The sequence below is a fragment of the Notamacropus eugenii genome, chromosome 1 (genome assembly GCF_028372415.1).
Source record: "Notamacropus eugenii isolate mMacEug1 chromosome 1, mMacEug1.pri_v2, whole genome shotgun sequence".
Classification (NCBI taxonomy): Eukaryota; Metazoa; Chordata; class Mammalia; order Diprotodontia; family Macropodidae; genus Notamacropus; species Notamacropus eugenii.
In genome coordinates, this window is record NC_092872.1 from 287603367 (window position 1) to 287619943 (window position 16577).

At 39.7% G+C, this 16577-nt stretch overlaps 1 long non-coding RNA gene across 1 annotated transcript in view; it reads left to right on the forward strand.

Annotated features, from left to right (window-relative positions):
- Positions 1 to 16577, forward strand: part of LOC140525250 (uncharacterized) — a 48310-nt gene that overhangs the window by 17836 nt on the left and 13897 nt on the right. The window contains exon 3 of the long non-coding RNA XR_011973985.1: positions 12925 to 13222. This is a non-coding gene — a long non-coding RNA (uncharacterized lncRNA). The remainder of the gene's footprint in view (positions 1 to 12924; positions 13223 to 16577) is intronic.

Sequence of the window (16577 nt, forward strand, 5' to 3'; positions counted from 1 at the left end):
AGATATATGGAAGCGATTGTAAAAAACTGACAACAAATAAAATGACTAAAAGAATAAAAAAAGCAAGCCTCAGAACCTTTCACAGTGCTAGTCAACACTACATGAGCAGCAATTATGGATGAATTATCAATATTCCTCACTAAAGGCAGGTTACACATTGGAAGTTCCCAGGAATGAATAAATCAACAGAAGGGAACAACCACTACTACCACCACCAAACCCCACCACCACATACACACAAAAAATAAAAGCAACACCAAAGAAAGACTTTCAATAGAATATGCACATACATCACTCTGCACTCATATTTCCACAAGTTTTGAACATTAAGGTCAATGACATGTAGCCATTTTAGAGGAAGGGAGAAACTTTTAAGAGTAGGTAAAATCGTTTTGTAGCCACAATTAGGGACTGTCCAGGGTAGAAGGGACCTTAGAAATATTTTTATGAAATACCTTCATTTTCCAGATGTGGAAAGTGAGACAGAGGGAGAATGAATGACCAAGTATGGCTCCTGGACAAATGAAACCAAGATCTGGGTCTTCTTATACCAGTGTTGCTTTTCCTTATTCTATGCTCTCCATTAGAAGCAAAGTAAAACAAAATCATTTCAGGGTCCTCACAGATGTTGTAGGGAAATAAAACTTTCTTTATGGTATCATAGCACCACCCCCCACATATGTACAAGCATACATACATACAGGCATACATACATACATATATGCATATTTATTAGAATGAACAATTCAATATTAGAAAAAAAATGCTTGTTGTTGTTTGGTCATTTCAGTCGTGTCCATGTGACCTTGTTTGGAGTTTTCTTGGCAAAAACAGTAGAGTGGTTTGCCATTTCCTTCTCTAGATCATTTTTTTTATTTAACTTTTAACATTCATTTCACAAAATTTTGGGTTACAAATTTTCTCCCCTTTTCTCCCCTCCCCCCCCAAACACCAAGCATTCTAATTGCCCCTATGCCCAATCTGCTCTCTCTTCTATCATCCCTCTCTGCCCTTGTCTCCATCTTCTCTTTTGTCCTGTAGGGCCAGATAGCTTTCTATACCCCTTTACCTGTATTTCTTATTTCCTAGTGGCAAGAACATTACTCGACAGTTGATCCTAACACTTTGAGTTCCAACTTCTTTACCTCCCTCCCTCTCCACCCCTTCCCTTTGGAAGGCAAGAAATTCAATATAGGCCATATCTGTGTAGTTTTGCAAATGACTTCCATAATAGTTGTGTTGTATAAGACTAACTATATTTCCCTCCATCCTCTCCTGTCCCCCATTACTTCTATTCTCTTTTGATCCTATCCCTCCCCATGAGTGTCGACCTCAAATTGCACTCTCCTCCCCATGCCCTCCCTTCTATCATCCCCCCCCACCCTGCTTATCCCCTTATCCCCCACTTTCCTGTATTGTAAGATAGGTTTTCATACCAAAATGAGTGTGCATTTTATTTTTTCCTTTAGTGGAATGTGATGAGAGTAGACTTCATGTTTTTCTCTCACCTCCCCTCTTTATCCTTCCACTAATGAGTCTTTGCTTGCCTTTTTTATGAGAGATAATTTGCCCCATTCAATTTCTCCCTTTCTCCTCCCAATATCTTTCTCTCTCACTGCTTGATTTCATTTTTTTTAAAGATATGATCCCATCCTCTTCAATTCACTCTGTGCACTCTGTCTCTATGTATGTGTGCATGTGTGTGTGTGTAATCCCTCCCAGTACCCAGATACTGAAATGTTTCAAGAGTTACAAATATTGTCTTTCCATGTAGGAATGTAAACAGTTCAACTTTAGTAAGTCCCTTATGACTTCTCCTTGCTGTTCACCTTTTCATTGGTTCTCTTCATTCTTGTGTTTGGAAGTCAAATTTTCTTTTCAGCTCTGGTCTTTTCATCAAGAATGCTTGAAAATCCTCTATTTCATTGAAAGACCAATTTTTCCCCTGAAGTATTATACTGAGTTTTGCTGGGTAGGTGATTCTTGGTTTTAGTCCTAATTCCTTTGACTTCTGGAATATCCTATTCCATGCCCTTCTATCCCTTAATGTAGAAGCTGCTAGATCTTGTGGTATCCTGATTGTATTTCCACAATACTTGAATTGTTTCTTTCTAGCTGCTTGCAATATTTTGTCCTTGACCTGGGAACTCTGGAATTTGGCCACAATGTTCCTAGGAGTTTCTCTTTTTGGATCTCTTTCAGGCGGTGTTCTGTGGATTCCTTGAATATTTATTTTGCCGTCTGGTTCTAGAATCTCAGGGCAGTTTTCCTTGATAATTTCATGAAAGATGATGTCTAGGCTCTTCTTTTGATCATGGCTTTCAGGTAGTCCGATAATTTTTAAATTGTCTCTCCTGGATCTATTTTCCAAGTCAGTTGTTTTTCCAATGAGATATTTCACATTATCTTCCATTTTTTTCATTCTTTTGGTTTTGTTTTGTGATTTCTTGGTTTCTCATAAAGTCACTAGCCTCCATCTGTTCTATTCTAATTTTGAAAGAACTATGTTCTTCGGTGAGCTTTTGAACCTCCTTTTCCATTTGGCTAGTTCTCCTTTTTAAAGCATTCTTTTCCTCATTGGCTTTTTGAACCTCTTTTGCCAATTGAGTTAGGCTAGTTTTCAAGGTGTTATTTTCTTCAACATTTTTTTGGGTCTCCTTTAGCAGGGAGCTGATCTGCTGTTCATGCTTTGACTTCATGTCTCTCATTTCTTTTCCCAGCTTTTCCTCCACCTCTCTAACTTGATTTTCAAAATTCTTTTTGAGCTCTTCCATGGCCTGAGCCCATTGGGTGGGCTGGGACACAGAAGCCTTGATTTCTGTGTCTTTGCCTGATGGTAAACATTGTTCTTCCTCATCAGAAAGGAAGGGAGGAAATGCCTGTTCACCAAGAAAGTAACGTTCTATAGTCTTATTTCTTTTCCCTTTTCTGGGCATTTTCCCAGCCAGTGACTTGACCTCTGAATATTCTCCTCACACCCACCTTGCCTCCTGATCCTCCCAGCCAGCGTTTGGGGTCTGAGATTCAAATGCTGCTTCCAGCCTCAGGGCTTTGGGTGGGGGCAGGGCTGCTATTCAGTGTGAGATTAAGTTCAGATGCTCAGGTTGGGGCAGGGCTGCCTCTCAGGCTCAGTTCCCTCAGGGAGTTTATGCACAGACCTTCAACAATGGATCCAGGCTCCTGCCTGCTTGGGGAGACCTGGTCTGCCGCTGCCCCTCAGCTTCTGTCTCCCGAGGGGGCCCGAGCCATGGGGACACCCCACTCCCCCCTCGACCCGCCAAAGAGACCCTCTCACCGACCCCCGTCACCTGTGGGTGGAGGGACTTGTGCGGCCACTGGAGATCCCGTCCCTGAAGCCTGCTCGGATCTGTTTCTCTCTGTGCCTCGGCTGTGGCAGGTCTGGGCTGGGCTCCGCGTCTGCAGTGTGACGGACCTTTTGCGAAAGGTTTGCAGGTCCCTCTGTGGGTGAAGGGACCCGCGTGGCTGCTGGAGATCCCGTCTCTGAAGCCTGCTCGGATCTTTTCCTCTCGGTGCTGCGGCCGCAGCAGGGCTGTACTCAGCTCCCAGTCCCGGCGCCCAGTTGGCAGCGCGAAGGACCTTTTGCGAGAGGTTTGCAGGTCTCTCCAGAACAGAAATCTCCCTCGCTCCAATGTTCTGTGGCCTCTGGGTGCAGAATTCGCCGTGAGTTACTTCCTTGTAGTCGTTCTATGGGTTGTGGGTTCAGAGCTATGTGTATGTGCGTCTCCTCCAGATCATTTTATAGAAAAAAAAACTGAGGCAAACAAGGTTAAGTTATTTGTCCAGAGTCACATGACCAGTAAGTGTTTGAGGCCACATTTCACCTCAGGAAGATGAATCTTCCTGATTCCAGTGCTCTATTCACTGAACCACCTAGCTGCCCTAGCTAGGTGCCTATTATTTACTGTGTCATGAGTTGTTCACACATACGCAATCATCTTTGGTTTAGTTAAGTAGCAGTTACTTAACTCCCTTCAACTTTCCTCCTCTTAGACTCCCCATAGAAATAAACTGCTTTGTCAAACTGGAGAAAAGAGATTGAAGAGAGAGATCATGTGTGAGCTCATTCATGCAGGAACATCTTCTACTTGTACAAATTCTACCTTTTACAGATCTCCTTGTACCTCTCAGTACATTTTCATCTTGTCTTATTTTCATTCATGTCATCCCATGAATCCATACTCAAGGATTAGTCAGTGGATTGGAGGCCTTTCTTGGCTTCTGCCCCTTTCACATGTCCCAGGAACCAGTGTAGCACTCAGCTGGCCCTCTGTCATTCTTCACTTTTCCAGTAGCCTAGATTGCTTCCTTTTTTTGTCCACACATTCCCTTGTTGATGGCTTTTATGCTATACCTCTCATACAAGTCATCTTTGGGAATGTTCTCCATCCTTTCTGTGCTGACTTGGCCTCTTCCTACTTCCCTTTGTGTCATGAACAATGTCAATGAGCCAAATATACCATATTTCATGAGGACAGAGCATCCTTGAGAGAATCTGGATTCTAAAAGAACAATTTCTCCCTTGGAAGAGCAATTAAAGAGTGGAACGATTCTATGCAGTTCTAGCAAGCTTGCTCTCCTGTCCCTGTCCTCTAGATGTGATAATCTAACAGACAGGGCTATCCATATAGCAATGCCTTTTCTGGGCTATGCATTTTTCAGTCCCATAGTTTTTCCTTGATTGCTGGGCAAATACATCTCTTCTGAGTGTCTGTGGGTCTTACTGAAGGGGTTTTGACAGTTCCTAAGCTTGATACAATCACTGCAATAATATCTGTGAGTAGAAACATGTGGAGAATATAATCAACATTTACGGATCTTTTTCAATTCAGTGTAGGACCTTTCCATGACAAGGATAAATGAGATTGGTGACTAAATGTAACCATATTATATGCTGATCTTAATATTCATAATTAATGGATCTATTCAACAGTTCTTAGATAAATGTAACTAATTTAAATAAGCTGCCACAACATGGACACCAAAAGAGACCAGAAATTTTTTTGGACAAAACGTGTTTGATCCCTGAGCCAACAGGAGAGACAGAAGTCAAGAACAACATCTGTTTGGAAGATAAATTCATTTTCATAACATTACAGAGGAGGATGGCAGAGGATTATGAAAAATATTGCTTCATTAAAGAACAAAAAGTAATAGAAAGGAAAATAAGCATACAGATGATAGAAAAGAAATACATACAAATTTAATGCATTTCTATAGCTCAATGACAAAATTCAGGAAGAAATAAGAAAAGGGAAGTACAATTTGAAATCATTAGAAAGTAACTAGAAATCTATCAGTCAAGGCACTCTCAAGATAAATGAAACAAGTATAAAACACTCTTTAAAGAAATGAAGAAGAGATTGAATAATTGAGGAATATTCATTACTCATGGTAGTACCAGGTCAGCTGAATAAAAAATATGATAGCTACGTTAATTTAGAGATTTGTTGTCATACTAGTAAAACATCCAAGGGAATTCTTTATAAAATTAGGTAAAAAAATAACTATTCATTTGGAGCAACAAAAAGGCTTAGAATATTAAGGGAAATAATGGGAAAAAAGTATGCAATGAAGGAAGAATAACATTCCCAGACCCCAGGTTATACAATAAAGGAATAATCATCAAAACTATTTCACACTTGTTTAAAAAACTAGAAAAGTAGATCACTGGAACAGACTAATTGAGTCAGGAACAACTGGACCAAATAATCTGAAGTCCAAAAAGTCAACGGGAAGAAAAAAGCTTTAAAAAGCAGAATTAGTCAAATGGAAAAGAATGGTTCAAAAGCTCACTGAAGAAAATAGTTCTTTAAAAATTAGAATGGAGCAGATGGAAGCTAATGACTTTATGAGAAACCAAATGCAGAACCAAACCAAAAGAATGGAAAAAAATGAAGACAATGTGAAATATCTCATTGGAAAAACAACTGACCTGGAAAATATATCCAGGAGAGACAATTAAAAAATTATAGGGCTACCTGAATGCCATGATGAAAAAAAAAAGCCTAGATATCATCTTTCATGAAATTATCAAGGAACACTGCCCTGATATTCTAAACCATAGGGTAAAATAAACATTGAAAGAATCCACTGACCACCTCCTAAAAGAAATACAAAAAGTAAACCTCCTGGAAATATTGTAGTCAGATTTCAGAGTTCCCAGGATAAGGAGAAAATATTGCAAGTAGCTAGAAAGAAACAATTCAAGTATTGGGGAAATACAATCAGGATAACACAGGATCTAGTAGCATCTATATTAAGGGATCAAAGGACTTGGAAAATGATATTCCAGAAGTCAAAGGAACTAGGATTAAAACCAAGAATCAAAAAATCTTCATTAAATGTAATAGAGGTCTTTCAAGCATTCTTGATGAAAAGACTAGAGCTGAATAGAAAATTTGAAAATAAAACTGAAGACTGAGAGAGGAATATATTTTGAGGAGAAGGGGAGAAATGGAATGGGGCAAAGTATCTCTCATAAAAAGGCAAGAAAAAGCTTTTTAAATGGAGTGCAAAAGGGGGGAGGTGAGAGAGAAAAAGTGAAGCTTACTCTCATCACATTTGGCTTGAGGAGGGAATATAAGGAGGGAATAACATGCATGCTCAACTTGGTATGAAAATCTATCTTACACTACAAGAAAGTAGGGGAGAAGGGGATAAGTGAGTTGTGGGGGGATGATAGAAGGAAGGGCAAATGGAAGGAGGGAATAAAGAGAAGGACAAGGACAAAAGAGAGAATAGAACAAATGGGGTACAGGACAGAATGGAGGGAAATACAGTTAGTCTTTCACAACATGTCTGTTATGAAAGTCTTTTGCATAACTACACATACACAGCTTATATTGAATTGCTTGCCTTCACTATGGGGATGTGTGGGGAGAGAGGAAGAGAGAGAAGTTGGAACTCAAAGATTTAGAAACAAATGTTGGGAATTGTTTTTGCATGCAAATTCATGTGTAAGAAATACAAGTAACCGGGTATAGAAATCTATCTTGCCCTACAAGAAAAGAGAGAAGACAGGGATAAAGGAAGGAAGGGGTGTGATAGAAGAGAGAGCAAATTGGAGGAAGGGGTAATTAGAATGCACAGTGTCTTGGGTAGGAGAAGGGGAGAGATGGGGAGAAAATTTGGAACTCAAAATCTTGTGAAATGAATGTTGAAAACTAAAACTAAAAATTTTTTTAAAAAAAGTCATGCAAGCAAGAGCTTTTATAATGGAGGGAAAAATGGGCGAGCAAGGCTTGAATCTCACTCTCATTGGAATTGGTTAAAAAAAGAAGCATATATGTATACATGCATATATACACACATACATATACACACACATACATATACACACACTCAGTTGTGTACAGAAATCTATATTACAAGGAAAGAGATAGGAGAAAGGAGAATGATTTAAAGGAGGGTGAATTAGGAGAACCAGTAGTCAAGGGACAAAGAATTCTGAGGAGACACAGGATAAAAAGAGAGAGAGAAGGGTACACAAGAGAATGAGATGGAGGGAAATGTAATAGTAATTATAACTTTGATGTCAATGAGATGAGCTCACCCATAAAATAGGAGTTGATAAAATGGATTAGCAACTAGAGTCTAGCAATATGTTGTTTACAAGAAACACCCTTGTACTAGATGGGTGTGGAACCTGCGGCCCCAAAACCACATGTGGCCCTCTAGATTCTCAAGTGCGGTCCTTTGACTGGCTTGCTTCACAATAAGTAAGTTTGGATTCCATGAAAGTGCCACACTTGAGGACCTATAGAGTCATGTGGTCTTGAGACAGGAGATCCCCCACCTCCACATAGACAGTTAAATTGAGGGTCTCAAGCAGAATATATTATGCTTCAGCTGAAGCCACAAAAGGCAGGATTCACAATCATATCTCAGACAAAGCAAAAGCAAAATAGGCTTAATTAAAAGAGATAATCAGGGAAACTACATTATGCTAAAAGGTACCATAGGCAATGAAATAATATCATTCTTTTAGAAGCAAGTCTCTAAGAAAGCCCTCATTTCTCAAGAAAACTGAGTCAAACTTATAAAAATAAGAACCACTCCCTGATTGATAAATAATGAAAGGATACACATAGGCTATTTTCAGAAGAAATCAAAGCTATCTATAGTCATGGAGAAGTGCTCTAAATCACTAATGAGTAGAGAAATGGAAAGTAAAACAACTCTGAAGTACCACCTTACACCTGACAGAAATGACAAATGCTAGAGAGGATGGGGAAAATAGGTATACTAATAAACTGTTGGTGGAGTTGTGAAATGCTCCAAAACACTTGGGAGAACGATTTAGAAGTATGGCCAAAGGGATATAAAAGTTTGTATACCCTTTGACCCAGCAATACTACTAGTAGATCTGTACCCCAAAGAGATCAAAGAAAAAGGAAAAAGCCGTATATGTACAAAAATATTTATGGCAGTTTCTTTTGTGGAGACAAAGAATTTGAAATTGAGAGCTCATCTGTTGGGGAATGGCTCAACAAAGTTGTGGGACATGATTGGGATAGAGTGATATTTTGCTATAAGAAATGATGGAGGGTATGGTTTCTTTAAAATACGGGAAGACCTATATGAAACTGACATAAAGTGAAGTGAACAGAACCAGAAGATCATTGCACACAGCAATAAGCAATATTGCTGTACTGACTAGAAAAGACTTTACTACTCTGTTTAATATACTTATCCAAGACAATTCTGAAGGATTCTTGAAAAAAAGTGCCATCCACCAACAGAGAGAGAACTGATGAACTCTGAGTACAAATTGTAGTATAATTTTATAATTTAAATTTTCTTGTTTTTTTATGTTATGGCTAACATAGAAATATACTTTATATGATTTCACATGTAACTGCTACATTGTTTGTTTTCTCAGTGGGTAGGAGAGGGGCAGGAGGGAAAGATAATTTGAAACTCAAAATAAAAAAAAATGAATGTTAATAAATAAAAAATACATCGGGAAAAAAAGAAAAAAAGGAAGTTCACTTTCACAGATTAGTAGAATTATTAACAGAGCCTCATTTGGCTCAGTTATTAATTCCCTCTTGATCATCTCACTAACTTCTAAGGCTAATTATTTTTTGCTGTTCGTATCTAAACCTGCTTGCCCAGTCCTAACCTCTTTCCGGAGATTCACTGATGTATCACTGTCTGTTGGACATTTCCGTCTTGATGTTCCACCAGCATTTCAGCCCTAACACATGCTCAATGGAATTTATGAATTTCTACTTTATTAAAATATTTCATTCTGAACTTAAGAAATAAAACAAGCATTTTCATAATACAGCAGAATACAAAAAAAGATGATTGCACATGAAACTGCAAGTTTGTTATGGAGAGCTTGCTATTCCTTTAAAATGTTTACTAAATAAAGTTATCATGTAAAGGCTTCTCCCTTTTTTTCTTCCCTCCTTCCCCGCACCGGATGGTTACCATTAGATGCAAATATGTATAAATATGTGAAACCATTCTAGGTATCCTCCACATTTCCCTAATTCCAATTAGGTCATCATCTTCCTGTTTATCCAGGTTTGCAATCTGGTTATCATCCTTGACTTTTCTCTCTCCCTTTCTTCTTAAATCCAATCATTTTTCAGCTCCCATTTGTGTCCCTCCAGAAACCCTTCCCTGTGCTTCCCTTAGTTTCCGTTTCTGTGACCACAAGTCCAACTGGATTCATCATCTCTCACACAGATAAGATAATTCCAGGAGCTTGCTAATTGGTCTCTGCTTCTAGTCACTTCACTCAATAATGTAGCCTTGAGAGAGTTGCTCTTAATTTTTCCCAAGGCCCAGATAAGACCTGTCTTTACTGTGATCCCTTTCATGTCTTCCTTGTTTCAGACAAACTAGCCTTCCAACTCCTTCCTGAATGTGGAATTCCATTTCCTTTGTTCTTTATTCAGGCTTCTTCTCCAATGGGAATGGACTTCCTACTGGTTGGAATCTTTCATTTCCTTCCAGACCTTGCTCAGGTTCTATAGGCCTTTCTTGGTCCTGCTAGTTGTTAACTCTTTATTCTCTCTCAAATTCTCCTGCATTCTTTTATTCATGATTATCTGTTCACATGGTGAACATTTCTTCTCTTCCTTCCTCTGGTGGAATGGCAGCTCCCTGAGGTCATATGCTGTTTCTATCCCCAATATTCAGCACAATGCCAGATGTGTTGTATAGTGAGCGATGTCCATAGGGAAAAATGCCCGGAATTAGGACAGAAGAGGGAGTTAAATGGCAGAAGTGGACCAGGCAGTAAAGCACCAGTGCACCCCCCCAAAGGAGGTCATCTCCCAGACCTCCAGATACACAAGGCTCATTTTTCCTTTACCCATCTCTGCTCTGCTCAAGACTTCCAAGGTTCTGCCAACAGGTGAAGAGGGCTCAGGCATCTCCACTTTGACTGGTAAAGCCAAGGTGCTGGTGCTGTGGCCTCTGGAATTTCTTTTCCTCTAATATGCGAGAGACTGTTTGGAGCAACAAAATAATGATGTCATCTCTGGGTCAATTTCCCTGTTACTGAGCTCTGGACTCATCAGACTATGACCATATCACACAGCCTCCTCCTAGGCATTGACTCTGGGATTCCTTTGAAGGTCTTGCTCAGAGACTGCATTGCTGGGAGTTTGGGCCATGATTTAGATAATTACCCCAAACATTGTACTCAACCTAGGAAGTACTGAGGGGAGTCAGAGATGGGTGGGCACCCATGAAGTTCAGGATAAAATATGTATTCAAAATCATATGAAGATGAGGATACAAGTTCCCAGTCAATTTTCTGTGCATATACAGCAAATATGTCTGAAAGTCCTTAGCTCAGAGCTAAGAGGTAATACCAACGGATCCCCAATTTAGGAGTCCTTCCACCTCCTGCAGACCACTTTGTTTTTTTCTCATGTCCACAGGCTGCAAGGTTGAGCCTCAGCAGCCTCATTACAAATGTATGCTACCTACATGGACTGTTTGGTGAGAGGATGTGGGAAGCTCCTTCTTCTAACTGAAGATCAGCTCAAAGAGGAGCCATTGAAATGGGGATGGCACCACATGCATGCATTGCCAGACTGGGAGGGTGGCCAGACTGTCTCAGGATGTGGTGGGAGCCCCCTCACTGGAGAGGCTGGATAATCACAGGAAAGGTACTCTACAGTCAAGATTCTACTTCAAGTGTGGGTCAAAGTAGATGGTAGGTAAAGCACCTTTCAGGTCTAAATTCTGTGACTCAGTGACTCTAAAGTGTGGTTTGGTGAGAAGCAGAATGTTTTGGGGGTAAGAAGATGGACTTGGAGTCAAGAATCCTTGAATTGGACTCTTGCCTGAGATATCGGTGTGACCTTGGACACTTCATTTCTCTGAACCTTAGGTCTCCCATTTAGAAAAAAGAGAAGGCTTGCTTGATGCTCCCTAGGGTCCCTTCCAGCTCTAAGACCTTTATTCACTCCTATGATCCCTTTATCTACAAGTGAAACTAGGGAGTGGAACTCTTTAAGTTTTACTCTTAAAGTCTTGCTTGTGTTGATGTGAAACACAAGTTTTACTCTCAACAGCAAGATTGTCTGCTGTTTACTGTTATAAATCAATAAACATTGCCTTCCTAAACTGGAACATTCCATGAAAAAATGGATAATTACTACTAACTGTGTGTGTTTGTCCTTCATTACTGAAGAAGGCCATATCATCAGAGAAATGATGATATGACTTGCTCTTGACTTTGTTTTGAGTGAGGGAGGGCTGTTCAAGTCACCAGCCTCACTTCTCCTCCAGAGTCATCTGAATCCGGTGACCAGATAGTCATCAGGATGACTGGATCTGACCCAGGATAGGGCAATTGAGGTTAAGTGACTTGCACAAAGTCACACAGCTAGTGAGCATCAAGTGTCTGAGGTGAGATTTGAACTCAGGTCCTCCTGACTCCTGCACTGGTGCTCTATCCACTACACCACCTAGCTGCCCCAACTAAGTAGCCTGTCACCAGATCGTCAGTCCACACAACAACAAGACCCCAGAGGTAGGGATTCTCCTCTGTCAAGGAGAACTTTTGCTCGAAACAATGCCCTAGAGTCAGAGAGATGGTGACAGTTCCCATGCAGATAGCACCCAGCCAGTTATTGATCCATCTATATCACTGAGAAGTTTGTCCTCTGTCTGGGACATATTCAGGCTTCTTGGAAACCAAAATGCTTATCTGATCCCCTGATTCAAATTCAAGGAATTCCTATGTTGCATGATCCTGACAGACAGCCATGAACACTGGCATGACAAGGAGGACACTAGGAGTGCTCCTGTTCTTGCTTAATGATCCTCAATGCACCCAGCTGACAAGTCCTAAATCTGCTGAAACTCAGCACATTTAAAAAATATACGATTATATCACAAAATTCATTATGAACTCAAAGCAAGAATAAGAGAAAGGCATTTTCTGGCAACTCAATTAGGAAATACCTTCTTGGATTATGGTTTCATTAAGGCAGTGGAACAGGAGAGGGAATGGTCCCCTTTTAATGACTTGCTGTCTCACAGTGCCAGTAGCCTGCTCTATGGGGAGAGATCCAGTACAGAGCAGGCCTCCTTAAGGCATTCCCATGCGGTGGCCCCAGATTTGTGTGGAGGAATGAAAGACCCCCTCTGGTGCTACACAGCCCTGAGCATGTGTTATTGATAGCATCCTAGCAAATGAAAGGCATCACTCATACCGCCATGCTTGCCAATGACTTCACTCTATTTCTATTTGGCTGCTGGAGGCGACAGCTCATTGGTGGTTTCAGCTACACAACAGATCCCAAGGGGTGAGGGAGCCCACTGAAAAGGCAGACCATGTAGCTTTCAATAAACAGATTAAATCATCACTATTTGTTCATGAGAGCAATTCCACAGTGCCATGAAATGATTTTCTTTTTCATTTTGTAGTGCATCCAGCTACTTCCTGCCAGGAGGCCCTAATGTGTGACCCATATAGGAGACGAGAACAGGAAATGTGCTGAAGCCCTGCACCACACAGATCAGCAATATGCAATGTTTTCTTAAGAGAATATGCCAAGCTGGCACATTGGCATGGTGATGGGAGATCCCCCAAAGCTTGAATGCAGAGACTTAGGGGAGGTTACCACAAAGAGGAGTGATGTAGCCACTTCAGAGGGCATAAAGTCACATCTTCGTGACCAAGGCAGAACTTCTAGACAGTTCCTCAAAAGCTGAACCCTCCTGGGTAGGAACCGGATTTCTGAATTTCTTCCAGGTTTAAGCATTGGATACATTTTCATTCTTATCCTTATTTTAATATCAACATATATACAAACATTTTATTCAAATGCTATTGAATAAATTCTATGATAGATTTATTGATTTAGAGATATAAGGGACCTCCAAAGTTACTCAATCTAATCTATTCCTTTTAGAGATGAAGTACACTGAAGTCTAGCTGGGTTATCCACAATGACCATATTGGAAAATGTATTCTTCTTTGGTCAAATCACATCTGGAGTCTCATGTTAAGCTCTTTATTTCATTTTAGGAAGAACATGTCATTTGAAAAGCTGGAGAACATGCAGAGAATAGTAACCAGAATGATGAAGTGTCTTGCATTCACATAACAGGAGTTTAAGGGAGAGGGTTTCACACCTCCTCTCTCCTATCTAAATTGATCTGCATAATAATATAATACAATGTGATATGATATAATATATATGATTTACTATAATATATGCTATAATATAATATGAGATGAGATATAATATAGTATAGTGTAATATAATAAATATATGACACAATATAATACTATGTAATATAATATGATAAAATATAATGTAACATAGCATAATATAATATAATTAATATAATATAATACATGATATGATATGATATATGTGCTATGATATAACAATGTAATATAGTATAATATAATATAACATAACATAGTATAGTATAATATAATATAGCTCATGTAATATAATATAATCTGCATAAGGGCATGAAATTCTAAGTGTGAAAAAAAAGATAGCCTCATTGTTGTCTTCTTATAAGGTATGAATTTCTTTGTTTGGGTCAAGAAGGCAACAGTTGATTGACTGAACAAAGAAGCCATCCCCACCTCTTGGGGCTAGAATTTGTTGAAAGAATTTTAATAGTGAGTCAGTCAAGTGATGCCAGTCTAGTAGTGTGAGACTCTAAGTTCATAAGCTGAGGATTTTAGTTCCAGAGTTGGAATCAAATCCCTTCAAGGGAATTGCCCTTGGAGGTTGGGGAAGATGAGCAGAGAGGGCTTCTCTCTCTAACTGTTGATATCTTTCCCACCCCATCTTTGAAATTATATCATTAGATAGTAGAAAAAAAATGTTTCCAGTTAGGAAAACAAAAACAAAATAATTGCACTAATAGGAGATAGAATGTGCACCAAAGGGTAATTAGGGTAATTTCCTATAAACCTGAGAGTAGTAAGAAGTAGTCACCTCTCCGGAGCCTAAGCCCACCAATAAGAATGGGAGTTGGGGAAATATCCATGAATGGGATGCTATCTGACTATTGGTTGAAGGAACTGGCTATATTGTTCCTGGAGGAGAGAAGACGATGTGACTGTGTATGTGTGTTGGCAGAGGATCATGATAGCTTTCTTCATATATTTGACATATTGTCATGTGAAGGGAGAGTTAGTACTATTCTGCTTTACCTTAGAGGACAGTACTAGAAGCAGGGAGAGACTTTCAAAGGGGCCTATTTGGTCTAAATGTAATGGGAACCACTAGAGTCCTCTATTGTGCAAGGAGTTGCCCTTTAGTGGAAGCATTGTCAGTCAGTCAATAATCATTTATCAAGTTCCTACTATGTGTCAGGCACCATGCTGATAGTAGTGCCTTCTGTGGTTGCTAAGGGGAGACATGGAGTATCTTCTTTCAGAGAAGGGATGAGAAACACAGGAGGGCTCCACTCTCCCCACACAAATCCCAACTGCTTTGGGATGCTGGCCAGAAATGATTAGATTAAAGAGCAGGAGAACTTCAGGTAGGCAGCAAATATAGTTTGGCAAGTTCATTCTCTTTCTTCCTTGGCCCATATTCTCACAGAGATCAGTGGGAATATTTTTATGTATAATTTCCTTCTCCTCTACCCCCTAAGTGAGAAAAATAATTCTCCCTCCCTGCCTCACTTTTCCTCACCCCGGATCCTGCTCTGAAAGCATGAATGAAGGCTTGGAAATGTTTCAGAACAAACTGAGTGGCTCATTGCAGGTAGAGGGATATGATTTTTTGAAACAACCTGCTGAGGGAAGGCAGCTCACTTGGATAAAATGCAAACCTTAGGGCGTGATTACCACCAACATAATACATATCCTTGTTCCTGGTGTTATAGTTCATTGGATTGAAATTCAGATTGTACAGTGGGTTTCCACAGTATGAACAAGGTATGAACTTCATGAGAGGGCATACATGCCATGATTTTTTAACTTGGGATAACTGTGCTTCATGCTTGGCATGATCTTGGGTCATCATCCTTAGCATCCTCTGGGTCATTTGGGCAAAGGGAAATCTGGGCTTTTATAGCACCTAGAAAAGTCATCTATGATGTGAACCAAGCCCCCCAGAATGAGAGAATTTTTCACATTTCCTTTTTCAATTTTTAGTTTTTTTCCTTAGAAGAGAAAGCAGTAGACACATTTTCTTAAATCATTTCATCCTGAGAAACTATGCTTTTCTCAGAAGTTTAACATTTTGCCTGCTTCTCAATTCCTTTCTAGCTCTCCATTCCTTAGCAATCCCTTTCTCCAAACCTTTATAATGATACATGAAATCCTTTCCTGAAAAGGAGGGCATTTCTGACTTTGAAACCACAGAACCTACTGACAGAATTGTCCCTTTTCACTGGCTGTTGTCAGACTGCCCGTTCTATGGGGAATTCAGACAGCGCTCTAATTTCAGGAAAGACCATCATCCTGTAGTGGATCATACATCTACCTGAGGAAGAAATACTGGAGCATGTTGTTTGACATTTTGTTGGGAAAAATCTGAGCATCACTATGTTCCAAGCATTGTGTTAAGTGAAGAAGATATAAAGAAAGGCAAAAACAAGTTCCTGATCTCAAGGAATTCACAGTTTAATGGGGGTAGTCAAAGCAAACAACTATGTTCAAATATTATAAAGTATAAATTGAAGATACCCAATAAAAGGAAGATATTAAATTCAGTTTTGGACATGTGGAGACTAATGTGTTTAACAGGACATCTATTTCAATGTGGATATGGATGATGAGAAATAAAGAGCAAGAAATGTGGTGTCAGGAGGGCTTAGTTCAAATCCTGGTCCTGATTTGAGAAAGTTCCTCTTCTTCCTCTGATCTTACTTTCTTCATGCATAGAATGAAGGGGTTGCTTGAGGTGATTTCCAAGATGGCCCATGACTTAAGATGGTTGAAAACAACATTTGCAGGCAAATCTTACCACTTCAAGAACCATTCATTTGGGCAATGGTCCAATGCTTTCTTCCTCTGGCATGGTAGACAGTTGATCAAATGTTTTATAAGGGTTGTGTCTGTACACCAGACCAGATACTCTTTTATGAACCCAAACCAT